The sequence below is a fragment of the Bubalus kerabau genome, chromosome 2, assembly GCF_029407905.1.
Source record: "Bubalus kerabau isolate K-KA32 ecotype Philippines breed swamp buffalo chromosome 2, PCC_UOA_SB_1v2, whole genome shotgun sequence".
NCBI lineage: Eukaryota > Metazoa > Chordata > Mammalia > Artiodactyla > Bovidae > Bubalus > Bubalus kerabau.
In genome coordinates, this window is record NC_073625.1 from 69580948 (window position 1) to 69595002 (window position 14055).

Here is a 14055-nt window from a genome sequence, read left to right on the forward strand (position 1 = left end):
TTTGGCACTGCCTTTCTTTGGGATCGGAATGAAAACTGACCTTTTCCAGTCCTGTGGCCACTGCTGAGTTTTCCAAATTTGCTGGCATATTGAGTGCAGCACTTTCACAGCATCATCTTTCAGGGTTTGGAATAGCTCAACTGGAATTCCATCACCTCCACTAGCTTTGTTCGTAGTGATGCTTTCTAAGGCCCACTTGACTTCACATTCCAGGATGTCTGGCTCTAGGTCAGTGATCACACCATCGTGATTATCTGGGTTGTGAAGATCTTTTTTGTACAGTTCTTCTTTGTATTCTTGCCATCTCTTCTTAATATCTTCTGCTTCTGTTAGGTCCATACCATTTCTGTCCTTTATCGAGCCCGTCTTTGCATGAAATGTTCCTTTGGTATCTCTGATTTTCTTGAAGAGATCTCTAGTCTTTCTCATTCTGTTGTTTTCCTCTATTTCTTTGCATTGATCGCTGAAGAAGGCTTTCTTACCTCTTCTTGCTATTCTTTGGAACTCTGCATTCAGATGTTTATATCTTTCCTTTTCTCCTTTGCTTTTCGCTTCTCTTCTTTTCACAGCTATTTGTAAGGCCTCCCCAGACAGCCATTTTGCTTTTTTGCATTTCTTTTCCATGGGGATGGTCTTGATCCCTATCTCCTGTACAGTGTCAAGAACCTCATTCCATAGTTCATCAGGCACTCGATCAGATCTAGGCCCTTAAATCTTTTTCTCACTTCCACTGTATAATCATAAGGGATTTGATTTAGGTCATACCTGAATGGTCTAGTGGTTTTCCCTACTTTCTTCAATTTAAGTCTGAATTTGGCAATAAGGAGTTCATGGTCTGAACCACAGTCAGCTCCTGGTCTTGTTTTTGCTGACTGTATAGAGCTTCTCCATCTTTGGCTACAAAGAATATAATCAATCTGATTTCGGTGTTGACCATCTGGTGATGTCCATGTATAGTGTCTTCTCTTGTGTTGTTGGAAGAAGGTGTTTGTTATGACCAGTGCATTTTCTTGGCAAAACTCTATTAGTGTTTGCCCTGCTTCATTCTGTATTCCAAGGCCAAATTTGCCTGTTACTCCAGGTGTTTCTTGACTTCCTACTTTTGCATTCCAGTCCCCTATAATGAAAAGGACATCTTGTTTGGGTGTTAGTTCTAAAAGGTGTTGTAGATCTTCATAGAACCATTCAACTTCAGCTTCTTCAGCATTACTGGTTGGAGCATAGACTTGGATTACTGTGATATTGAATGGTTTGCCTTGGAAAAGAACAGAGATCATTCTGTCGTTTTTGAGATTACATCCAAGTACTTGCATTTTGGATTCTTTTGTTGACCATGATGGCTACTCCATTTCTTCTGAGTGATTCCTGCCTGCAGTAGTAGATATAATGGTCATGTGAGTTAAATTCACCCATTCCAGTCCATTTCAGTTTGCTGATTCCTAGAATGTCGACATTCACTCTTGCCATCTCTTGTTAGACCACTTCCAATTTGCCTTGATTCATGGACCTGACATTCCAGGTTCCTATGCAATATTGCTCTTTATAGCATCGGACCTTGCTTCTATCACCAGTCACATCCACAGCTGGCTATTGGGCACCTACTGACCTGGGGAGTTCCTCTTTCAGTATCCTATCATTTTGCCTTTTCATACTGTTCATGGGGTTCTCAAGGCAAGAATATTGAAGTGGTTTGCCATTCCCTTCTCCAGTGGACCACATTCTGTCAGATCTCTCCACCATGACCCACCCATCTTGGGTTGCCCCACGGGCATGGCTTAGTTTCATTGAGTTAGACAAGGCTGTGGTCCTAGTGTGATTAGATTGACTAGTTTTCTGTGAGTATGGTTTCAGTGTGTTTGCCCTCTGATGCCCTCTTGCAACACCTACTGTCTTACTTGGGTTTCTCTTACCTTGGGCAAAATTTGATGTAGTCTTGCTTATTTTTGCTTTTGTGGTCTTTGCCTGAGAATACATACCCCAAAAAACTGTTGTTAATACCAGTGTCAAAAAGTTTACTGCTTATGTTTTCTTCAAAGAAATTTATAGTTTAAGGTAATTTTCAATACATTTTGAGTTTGCTTTTGTATATGGTAAGAGAAAGTGGTCTAGTCTCATTCTTTTGCATGTAGCTGCCCAGTTTTCCCGGCACTACTTATTGAAGAAGCTGTCTTTTCCCCATTGCATATTCCTGTCTCCTGTGTCATAGATTATTTGATCATATGAGGGTGGGTTCATTTCTGGGCGCTCTATTCTTTTGTTATGCCAGTACATTACTGTTCTGATTACTATACCTTAGTAGTATATTTTGAAATCAGGGAGTGTGGCATCCCTAGCTTTGTTTTTCTTTTTTTAAGATTGTCTTTAGTCATTCAGGGTCTTCTGTTATTCCATACAAATTTTAAGATTATTCGTTCTAGTTCTGTGGTGGAAGAAAGCACTGAAATTTTGATAGGGATTTCTTTGAATCTGTAGATTACTTTGTAATCAACAATGTATGGATATTTTAACAATGTTAGTTCTTCCAATCCATGAGCAAAATATATCTATTAATTTATTTGTGTCATTTCCAATTTCTTTCATCACTATCTTAAAGCTTTCAGAGTATAGTTCGTTCACTTCTTTGGTTAAATATATCCTTATGTAACTTATTCATTTTGATACAACTGTTAATGGGATTGTTTTCTTAATTTCTCTGATAGTTTGTCTTTAGTGTATGGAAATGCATTAATCTCTATATCAGTTATTTCCTGTGACTTTATTGAAGTCAGTTATTCATTTAAATGGTTTTTTGATGGCCTCATTTGGGTTTTCTATATATAGTGTCACCTCATTATAAATAATGATAGTTGTACTTCTTCCTTTCATTTTAAATGCCTTTTATTTCCTTTTCTTGTCTGATTGCTGCAGATAGGACTGTATTCAATTAACATGGTAAGTATGAACATCTACACTTTGTTCCTTGTCCTGGTTTTCACTACTGAGTATCACGGTAGCTGTGAGTTTGTCCTATACAGTCTTTATTGCATTGAAGTATATTCCTGCTATACAAGCTTTATTGAGACTTTTTTTCATAAATGGTCATTGTATTTTGTCAAGTGATCTATCTGCATCTAATGAGATGATGGTGTAATTTTTATTCTTAGTTTTTTTTTTTTCTATTCTAATTAGATGATATGTACTATTCTGTCTTCCAGATTGCTAATCTATTCTAATCTGCTGCTGATTCCCACTAGTGTATTTTCCACTAAAGTTACTATATTCTTCAGCTCTAAATGGTTCTTTCTCATACTTTTAGTTGAAGTTCTATGTTCCTCCATTCTTCTCCCAAGTTTGGTGAACATTTTTATGATCGTTATTTTGAACTCTTTTTATCAGGTAAATTACTTATTTCATTCATTTTTTCCCCCTGGGGTTTAATCTTCTTCCATTTGGAAGATATTACTGTCTCTTCGTTCTGTTTGACATTCTGTGTTTGTTTTTATAAATTTCCCTGCTGGCTCAGATGGTAAAGAATCTGCCTGCAATGCAGGAGACCCAGGTTTGATCCCTGGATCAGGAAGATCCCCTGGAGAAAGGAATAGCTACCCACTTCAGTATCCTGGCCTGGAGAGTTCCATGGACTGTATAGTCCATTGGATCGCAAAGAGTCGGACACAACTGAACGACTTTCACTTTCTGGGCAGTAAGTCTGCACAGCATTCCTCAAGATATCCCTCCCTAACACAGGTCACTGTACTGGGGAGAATTTCCCCAAAATACTATATTTTTGCCTTTCCAATCTGTCTTTATGTGGTCCATCCATCTTCTGTTGTCCATAAGCTCTTCAATCAGATCTCATTTCTTCTTTAGGAGGAATAGCTTTGCACGGAGGTGTCTGTAGGAAGAGGAGAGTTCAGTCTTTCTACACCATCTTGGACCAGAAAATTCTCATTATGGGCAATTTTAAGTTGCCTTACATTAACAATCCTTGTTAATACTTCCATTGCATGAGTTATAAATGTTGTAGTATTTGAGCATATCAAATGTAAAATCAGCAATGCTGGACAATCTGTTTCATTTATGAATTTATCTATCATAGATCAATTTTTGATGCCTCTATTTTGATAACCTCAGAGCTTCTTCAGTATATAATGATATCTTTAAATATACTAAAACGCAGAGACATTACCTTGCCAACAAAGGTCCGTGTAGTCAAGACTATGGTTTTTCCAGTGGTCATGTATGGATGTGAGAGTTGAACCATAAAGAAAGTTAAGCACTGAAGAACTGCTGCTTTTGAACTGTGGTGTTGGAGAAGACTCTTGAGAGTCCCTTGGACTGCAAGGAGATCCAACCAGTCCATTCTAAAGGAGATCAGTCCTGGGTGTTCTTTAGAAGTAATGATGCTAAAGCTGAAACTCCAGTACTTTGGTCACCTCATGTGAAGAGTTGACTCATTGGAAAAGACTCTGATGCTGGGAGGGGTTGGGGGCAGGAGGAGAAGGGCATGACAAAGGATGAGATGGCTGGATGGCATCACCGACTCGATGAACGTGAGTTTGAGTGAACTCCGGGAGTTGATGATGGACAGGGAGGCCTGGTGTGCTGCAGTTCATGGGGTCACAAAGAATCGAACACGACTGAGTGACTGAACTGAACTGACACACACACATAAAAAAAAAAACTTCCAAATATATTGCCTTTTTTCATCTAAGTGCCTAGACCTTCACCAGGGTCCTGATCACACCAGGCCCAAATCATTATGCTTGTATCCTTCACGTAGTCCCTACTTCCTGTCTCTCACCACTCACTTTCACCCGTGTTTCAAATTGATAAAACTGAAGCACTTCCATCCTCATATGTCTTTTTGAATTAGTAACATAAGTACCTCCTTTACCTCTGTTTGAAACTTTGAACTTTGCATCAGACTTCCTTTTTATTCCTAGTGTGCATCCTAGTCTGAGCAGAGATAATGTATTTCTATCTTTATCTCCTCGTGAAGAGTGACTGTTTTATTACTTGTTCTGCAACCCAGATTTTCTTATTCTTTTAATACTTATTCTCCCTTTACAATCTGTATTTATTTCACACATCTTTAAACTTGTGTCATCTTTATAATGGCTAATAGAATTTAGTACAGCTATCCCTTGTATACATGGGGGATTGGTTATAGGAGCCTCCTCAGATACCAAAATCTATGGATGCTAAATTCCCTTATGTGACTTGGTATAGAACTGTCCACTGTCTGTAGCCACAGGTTTTGCATCCATGTGCTCGGTTGCTCAGTCGTGTCTGAACTTGCGGCCCCATGGACTATAGCCTTCCAGGCTCCTCTGCTCATGGAATTTTTCAGGCATAGATTCTTGAGTGGGGTGTCATTTCCTACTCCAAAGGATCTTCCACACCAAGGGATCAAACCTGTGTCTCTTGTGTCTCCCGCATTGGCAGGTAGGTTCTTTGCCATTGGTACCACCCGGGAAGCCACTGCATCCATAGATTCAACCTACGCCGGTTGAAATTCAGTCCCCAGTTATTTGAATCCATGAATGCAAAGCCTGCAGATACAGAAGACCTACTGAACATTTATGGAAAAAATTCTGCATATAAATGGACCTTCTCAGTTTAAGCCCATGTTATTCAGTGGTCAAGTGCATTTAATTTTTTCTAGCTTGTATGGATGGAGGAAATTGTGGGTGCTTCATGCACGTAAAAATGAACATTAATATTTTATTTTATTTTTTTACATGTAATATTTTATTATTTTTTTTAATTTTATTTTATTTTTAAACTTTACATAATTGTATTAGTTTTGCCAAATATCAAAATGAATCCGCCACAGGTATACATGTGTTCCCCACCCTGAACCCTCCTCCCTCCTCCCTCCCCATACCATCCCTCTGGGTCGTCCCAGTGCACTAGAGTACCTAATGTTACTCTCCAAATATGACATTTCAAATATAGCATAATTAAATGTAAAAAATAATTGAATATTTTCTCTTTCTTAAAAATCATCTTTGCTTTGCAGAGCATCTGCACAGAAATATATATTGCTTATAAAAGCCATATTTTGGACCTCTTATGCTTCAACTGTATGGGTGGCTCAACTGTATGGGTGGATGTGTACATTAAAAAAAAAAATGTAGCTTTGAAATAGTTGCTGCTGCTGCTGCTGAGTCGCTTCAGTCATGTCCGACTCTGTGCGACCCCATAGACGGCAGCCCACCAGGCTCCCCTGTCCCTGGGATTCTCCAGGCAAAAACACTGGAGTGGGTTGCCATTTCCTTCTCCAATGCATGAAAGTGAAAAGTGAAAGTGAAGTCGCTCAGTTGTGTCTGACTCTTAGCGACCCCATGGACTGCAGCCTACCAGGCTCCTCCGTCCGCGGGATTTGTTAGTAGGATTCTATTAAAACCTCAACTATTAAAGTTGGCAAATGACAACTTTCTAAGGAGAGAAATTAAAACCTACATGAGTGATGTTGATATAATTTGTGTTTACGATAAGAACAAACATATTGTTTTATGACAGTGGATTTCAAAAATTCAAAAAATACATTTGGAAACAAGGTATAAAACATAAATAATATGAAATAAGAAGAATTATAGCAAATATTTGTCAGGAGATTAATATGTACATAACTTCTTAGGAAGTATTGGCCGCTGTAGAAAATATTAATATAGTAGCATGCATAGTAAAGGTAGGAAGAGATATCTAATTTCATAAATTTTATGTAGATCAGAAATGTTAAAATTTAGCTGTCTGATTCTTGATAACTATAATCTGGGTAACCTGTGTACAGAACTTTCTCCTACCTTTAGTTAGATTCTCATGAATTGATGAAATTACTTATGATCTTTGCAATTCAAATGGCATGAGACTTTGGAAATTCAGGGTATTAGCAATCAATATACTCAATATAATAGATAAATGACTTGAGCAGGTGGTACTTAATGCTTTTACACTTATTGGTCACTTGGGAGGGTTCATAGTTTCTAAAGTTAATGCCAGTTAGAATAATGTTCTCAGTGACTAAAGAAACTAAGTCAAAAAACACAGCTCCCTTAGAAGAATGCACAAACAGTATATATAGTATCTTTCATTCAGTTCAGATTTCAGTCTGGCAGCGACAAACTAAATTCAGCAGTAAATTACCTTTTGGGGATAAAAAGATAAAGACACAGCCTTATCCTTTAGTATGTTCTGCTTCTGAGATGAGATCATCAGACACATTAGTGTAAGATAGAGGGCAAAGCCCTGGAGTGAAAAAAGACAAAATTTGACTCTAAGGTTTTAATTTGCAACAAAGGCAGGTAACTTGTTCTCTTTTAACCTCAACTTCTCCATTTGCCATTGTTAGATACATTGTAGGTTTTTCTCTGATTCAGATTGTCAGGGGAGTTTGTAATTTCCTTGGTTCTGTCTTGTTGCAACAAAAATTTGAAGCGATGACAGACCAGTGTTAGAGCCCTGTGTTAGAGCTCAGTTTTAAGGAAAATACATTCTCAAGGCGTGAGAGTGGGCTGACCCAAAAGACAAAGAGAAGGGAAGCCACAATCTTTCTAGGCTTCCTCCTTTTATCCATTTGTCTCCTCCATGCTGAGCCTGCCCTATGTAAATTGGGCTAGCTAGGAGGGGTGTTTGTTTCATCTGAGGTCCTCACCTCGGTCCTCAAACTTCCTTTGTTCTATTTTCGCGGGTTTGTCCCTTCTTTGTCTTTTAGCCACAGACATTTTGGACTCCTTTTTCCTATTCTAGCTACATAACATTCTCCCCTGAAGAGATGGAAGGCCCAATTCTTTGGGAATAGGGGTGTCGAGGGCTCTCTGGCTACTTCTTGCTGAACTGGGACAGCGAGGGGAATTGGACATCCCCCTCTTGCTAGTCACAAGCCTCAGAGTCCTTATAGCGGTGTTCATCTAAGGGTGAGTGAGATTTTCTGTGGTCGGCTGTAGTTTTACATATCCTTGTTGAACTGGCACTGCATTTTGTAGCTTGTTGACCTGCACAGACAAAAAGAGTTAGACAATTGATAATACATGGAGCAATCATAAACAGCATCAATATGGTGATAACAGGAATTAGTAGGAGCATTAGGCAACTCCAAATTCCCCCTCGCCAGGAGCAGGATCCCCCAAAGAGAGATTGTAGCAACCCCAAGAATTCTCCAGCTCATTCTTTGAGGTCGTGTAGGATCTAGGATGTTTTTCTTGAGGAATGTGAGACTTTCTTTAACTTAGCTAGAGGGTCAGTTCTGTTCACTTCAGTTGCTCAGTCATGTCTGACTCTTTGCAACCCCATGAATTGCAGCAGGCCAGGCCTCCCTGTCCATCACCATCTCCCGGAATCTACCCAAACCCATGTCCATCGAGTCGTTGATGCCATCCAGCCATCTCATCCTCCATTGTCCCCTTCTTCTCCTGCCCTCAATCTTTCCCAGCATCAGAGTCTTTTCAAATGAGTCAGCACTTCGCATGAGGTGGCCAAAATATTGGAGTTTCAGCTTCAATATCAGTCCTTCCAATGAACACCCAGGACGATCTCCTTTAGAATGGACTGGTTGGATCTCCTTGCAGTCCAAGGGACTTTCTAGAATCTTCTCCAACACCACAGTTCAAAAGCATCAATTCTTCAGTGCTCAGCTTTCTTTATCGTCCAAATCTCACATCCATACATGACCACTGGAAAATCCATAGCTTTGACTAGATGGACCTTTGTTGACAAAGTAACGTCTCTGCTTTTGAATATACTATCTAGGTTGGTCATAACTTTCCTTCCAAGGAGTAAGTGTCTTTTAATTTCATGGCTGAAGTCACCATCTGCAGTGATTTTGGAACCCCAAAAAATAAAGTCAGCCATTGTTTCCACTGTTTCCCCGTCTATTTGCCATGAAGTGATGGGATCAGATGCCATGATCTTAGTTTTCTGAATGCTGAGCTTTAAGCCAACTTTTTCACTCTCCTCTTTCACTTTCATCAAGAGGCTCTTTAGTTCTTCTTCACTTTCTGCCATAAGGGTGGTGTCATCTGCATATCTGAGGTTATTGATACTTCTCCCGGCAATCTTGATTCCAGCTTGTGCTTCCTCCAGCCCAGCGTTTCTCATGATGTACTCTGCATATAAGTTAAATAAGCAGGGTGACAATATGCAGCCTTGTTGTACTCCTTTCCCTATTTAGAACCAGTCTGTTGTTCCATGTCCAGTTCTAACTGTTGCTTCCTGATCTGCATACAGGTTTCTCAAGAGGTAGGTCAGGTGGTCTGGTATTCCCATCTCTTTCAGAATTTTCCACAGTTTATTGTGATCAACACAGTAGCTAGAGGTATTTACCCATAAACAACACATCTCATTCAAGATGGCTCAAGTCTCCCCTTTTTCAGGGATCAGGAGATCTATATCCTGTCTATTTTGGAGTACAACCCCTGCCAAGCTGTGTTGGCTCTTTAGATAGCCTGAGAAATCTTATTCCCAGAAACTTAATTTTGGGGGTGTTCATTAGAATGGCACTCATTTGTAGTTCTGAATAGGTATCTGAGATTGCCCAGGGGTTCACAGATGTATTGAGTGCTTCTTCTCTTTTCTTCCATGACTTGACTCATGAGTAGTGAATCCAGAAGTCATGTCCTGGTACTTTTACTGCTGTGGGGGTAGAAAGTATTACAGGGTAGGGGCCCTTCCATGTGGGCTGGAGTTGAGCCTTTGGGGACCATCTTTCCAGACTTTAATTAGGACTTGAGTTCCTGGAGCATACACTGGTGACTCTTTAGAATCTTTTGGGCCCTGGGTGACACCCAGCAAGTGTATATCCTGTTGGACTTGTCCAATGGCCATGGTATAAGACTGGAGGGTCTGAGCCTCTGGATCTAGGAAGAGATCATTGACATAAGCAAAAGGCTTCCCATATAGCATCTCATGAGGGCTAAGACCAACCTGTTCCTTAAGGGCAATACGGGTGCAGAGGAGAGCTATTGGTAAAGCCTCCTTCCAACCCAGGGAGGTCTCCTGGGTTAACTTTTTTATCACCGATTTTAAGAATTGGTTGGCTCTTTCTACTTTTCCTGAAGACTGAGGCCTCCAGGCACAATGCAGATAATAAGTAATGCCCAATGCTTTAGAGACCCCTTGGGTGACCTTAGAAGTAAATGATATCCCATTATCGCTTTATAATGACCTGAACAGACCAAATCTTGGAATGATTTGATGGAGCAGTGTTTTTTTTATTTTTATTTTTTTTACCACCTCCTCAGCCTACTCAGTCCGGGTGTGAAAGCCTTCAGTCCATCCTGTGAATATATTTATCATGACTAATAAGTATTTATACACTTGAGAAACTGGCATCTGGGTGAAGTCCATCTGCCAGTCCTCTCCTGGGTAGGTCCCAAGTCGTTGGATGGGCTAGGTCAGCTGGGGTCTTCAAGCTCCTTGGGGGCTGTTTAATTGGCAAGTGGGACAAAAGGAGACCACTTGCCTTATAGTCGTTTGGAAGTCTGTTCCTCTGAAGGACCTTTTTAGTAACCTTTGGAGGGCCTTTTCACCTAAATGAGTGGTGGCATGTAAGGAGTTAACCAGCTTCCATTGGAGGTTCCCAGGCAGAAAGAGGAGTCCCTCCTTTTGGAACCACTCCATGTGATTTTCTTGAAAGCCCTCACTCTTAACTATAAGAGTCTCACTTTCAGTATATGAAGGAGTTTCTGGCAAATTAGTCTGTGGAACTAAGGCAGCAACCCCTATTAGGTCATTGTTCTGTAATGCTGCTCTCTTAGCTGCCTGATTGGATGCTTGGTTCCCTTGGGCCACTTCCGTGCTCCCTTTTTGGTGTCTTTTACAGTGGGAGGTTGAAACCTTAGCAGGCTGAAGGACTGCCTCCATGAGCTTAAGGATTTGATCACCATATTTGATTGGGGACAAGTGGCCTCTTTCTTTCCAAATAGCAGCATGTGCATGTAGCACCAGAAAGGGTACTTGGAGTCAGTGAAAATGGTTACTCTTTTTCCTTTTCCCAGCTCTAAAGTTTGAGTCAGGGCTATGAGCTCAGCTAATTGGGCTGAAGTACCTGGTGGCAAAGGTTTAGCCTCTGTGGTATCAAAATTGGAGACTGCTGCATATCCAGCTCTTCTTTTTCCATCCAAGACAAAGCTGCTTCCATCAGTGTACCAGATTTCCTCAGGACTGCTCAGAGGACCTTCTGACAATCCCTCTCAAGGTTTTGTCAAGTGTTCCAAGGTTTCTAGGCGAGAGTGAAAGGGAAGTGAGCCCTTGGGGGTAGGCAGGAGGGTGGCAGGGTTAAGAACCTCACAAGGGGATACAGTCAGGCCTGGATTTTCCATTAGCACTACTTGATATCTGAGGATTCTTTGATCAGACATCCATAAATGGCTTCTCCCATTTAGGAGTTGTTTCACTTGGTGGCTGGTAAAAATAGTTTGCCCCCAAAAGAGAGTTTTAAAGCATCTTCTATCAGGATTGCATTAGCTGCAAGATTTTGAAGGCAGGGAAAGATCTCTTCCCAATATGGGAATAAGACACTCAGGGGCCACCAGAAACTGGTGGGGAAATACTTGTCCACCCCAGCAACAAAGAAGTGCTCAGGTGAATCTTTTTGTAATTGTTTTTCCTGTAGCACCCAAAATGGTACAGGTCTGGGGTTGCACAGAGTAGGACACGACTGAAGCAACTTAGCAGCAACAGCAGCAGCAGCTGGGGGAGAAGGCTCTGGAGCAGGAGGTCAGGACAGAGTAGGTAGCCCCTGTGTCAACCAGGAAATTCTTGGAACTACCTGCCACATCCAGTTGCACTCTTGGCTCCAGCCCCGTGATGGTTATCTGTGACAGGCGGGCTGGCTGGGGCAGGCTGCTTCAGTCCTGTTGAACTATCGTGAGGGAAGGCTTGGCACTTGACCTTAAGGCTCTTGGGTCCCAAGGGCAGAGTGCCACCCAATGCCCCAACTGATGGCATTTGTAGCAAGCCATTTTAGGAGACTTGTCACAGTTTGGACATTCATTGGCCCAATGTCCTGCCTGTCTACAGATTAGGCATTTGCCTCATGCCTTGTCCTTTAAGGACTCTAGTTTCACCATAGGGCTTCCCTGGAGGGCAGCCAGCATCTGGGCATGACTTGTCTCTTTTCTTCTCTCCCTTTCCTGGGCTTTGGCCTCTCTCTCCTGTTCTCTGTTATAAAAGGTATTGGTGGCTGTCTGGACCATCTCATCTAAAGAGGCTACAAGGTCCGTAGCTATTGTAACTTTATCCTGATGTCTCATGCACATTGGGACAGGAATTTGTCCTTTAAAATCACCTGTCCCTTGTAAGAGTCCAAGTTCAGATTGGGAAACTTTTGGAGGGTCTCTTTTAGACTTTCCAGAAAGGCAACAGGGTTCTCGTTAAACTCCTGAGTTGTTGCTGAGACTGGGCACAGTCCCACAACTAAGAGGCTTCCTTCTATTTTCATGGGTAGACTTCCTTAGGAGTGAGTCTTTCTGAAGCTTATCATACCCAGTACTGTTGCAACCTGAGAGCTAGGAATCCCTGGGTCAGGGTGCAGATCCCCAGGCAGGCTGAGGCATGACAGCCTCCTGGAGATCAAATCCCTGGGCAGGTCGAGGCATGTCAACCTCCTGGGACCCCTGGACTGGCGGATCCCTGAACAGGTTGAGGCATGACAACCTTTTGAGAACCAGATCCCTAAACAGGTTGAGGCAGGTCGACCTCCTGGGACCCCCGGACTGGAGTTGGTCATCCTCAAGGTCTCCAGCATGACCAGTGCTGGGTAAGATTAAGGGGTTGTAATCTTAATTCATTGCTGGTTTGTCCACCACAGATGGGGATAGATATCATGATGTAAAGCAGTTGAAGCCTGTGCCCTGAGACTGGGAACCTGGTGAAACAGCCATAAACCTTATCCTCTTATTGCTCTGAAGGAATGTGAGTCACTGATTTCTTCCCCTAGTCTTCCATAAGAGCAGATTAGGGTGTCTCCAATGGTAAACATTTCATTGTCAAAAACCCAATCTAGGTAATAGCAGAAATAATGACAAAGGGGTAGATTATCTAGTCCTGTTAGGGACATTAAGAGTATTTTCACAATATCTGGAGTCTAGCAATGTTGCCTACAAGGGGGCAGGGTCCTGGCTGTAGAAGTTAGTAAGTAGCTTAAGAACAAGTTGATAAGAGGAAGCAAAACAGATGTTCCATAAAAGTGGAGTAGAGATTTGATCCAGGGGTATATTTGTAACTTTAGGAGAAGGGTGGAAAGTGGGCCCAAATGGCCTGCAGGGCTAATTCCCAAAGTGGCAAACATTATCCCTGGAAGCTCAATTGCCCTTGAAGGGATGCCAGCAGATGGGCTTCTGGCAGGCATTGTGTGCCTGTCACCCACCTTAGCAGGTTCACTGAGAGATGCTGTTGTTGCACATGTTATAGGAAACATGGAAGATGAAGGCCTGAATATCTAGAGGGATTGGATCTTATACAGTATTTCCCTCCCATAGGCCAGCTAGCTGGTTGTCCCTCTAGAAGATTGTAGAGGCAACATTGTGGGCTTGGATGGGGCTCAGGAGAAGAGCATGGAACAGGAGGGAAGGGGGCAGGGCACAACTTTTGAAAGCATGACATAGCCCAAGGGCATAACATAAACCAATTAAAATCAAATGGGTCCAAGATCAAAAGTCAAATTCAACTAAACCTTGATCCTCAATCTGCAAGCTAACTGACACATCCAGAGGTGCCAGGACAGTCCCAAGGCACTGTCAAAAGATGCAGGAGTGGGTGGTTCCCCCAGTTGTTAAAATGATCCTCCCACTCATTAGCATATGAAATCACCCAGCTCACAAAAACTAACCACACCACTTTCCAAGGCCCGTGCACTCTCCTCTGTGATGATCCACACCATGGAGTGTGTTTCTCTCTGAATCTGAACAAATCCATCTCTTAACCTATCGCTGTGTCTCTAACTGAATTTTTACAATGAGACATCAGAGTCTGAGCTTCATTAAGTCTTAAAGCCAGGCACCATAGGTTTTGGCTGGGCTCAAATTCCCAGAGAGGAGAGAGGAGCTGAAGGATAGGAGGAAAAAGTAGTGG

The 14055-nt window shown here is 41.9% G+C and overlaps 1 long non-coding RNA gene across 10 annotated transcripts in view; it reads left to right on the forward strand.

Moving 5' to 3' along the window:
• Positions 1-14055, forward strand: part of LOC129643388 (uncharacterized) — a 323134-nt gene that overhangs the window by 159038 nt on the left and 150041 nt on the right. Inside the window, exon 4 of one of the 10 annotated variants that reach the window (XR_008710269.1) lies at positions 5428-5770. The exons of the other annotated variants lie outside the window; for them this stretch is intronic. This is a non-coding gene — a long non-coding RNA (uncharacterized LOC129643388). Of the gene's footprint in view, positions 1-5427; positions 5771-14055 lie in introns of those variants that run through there. 10 annotated transcript variants of the gene reach the window in all.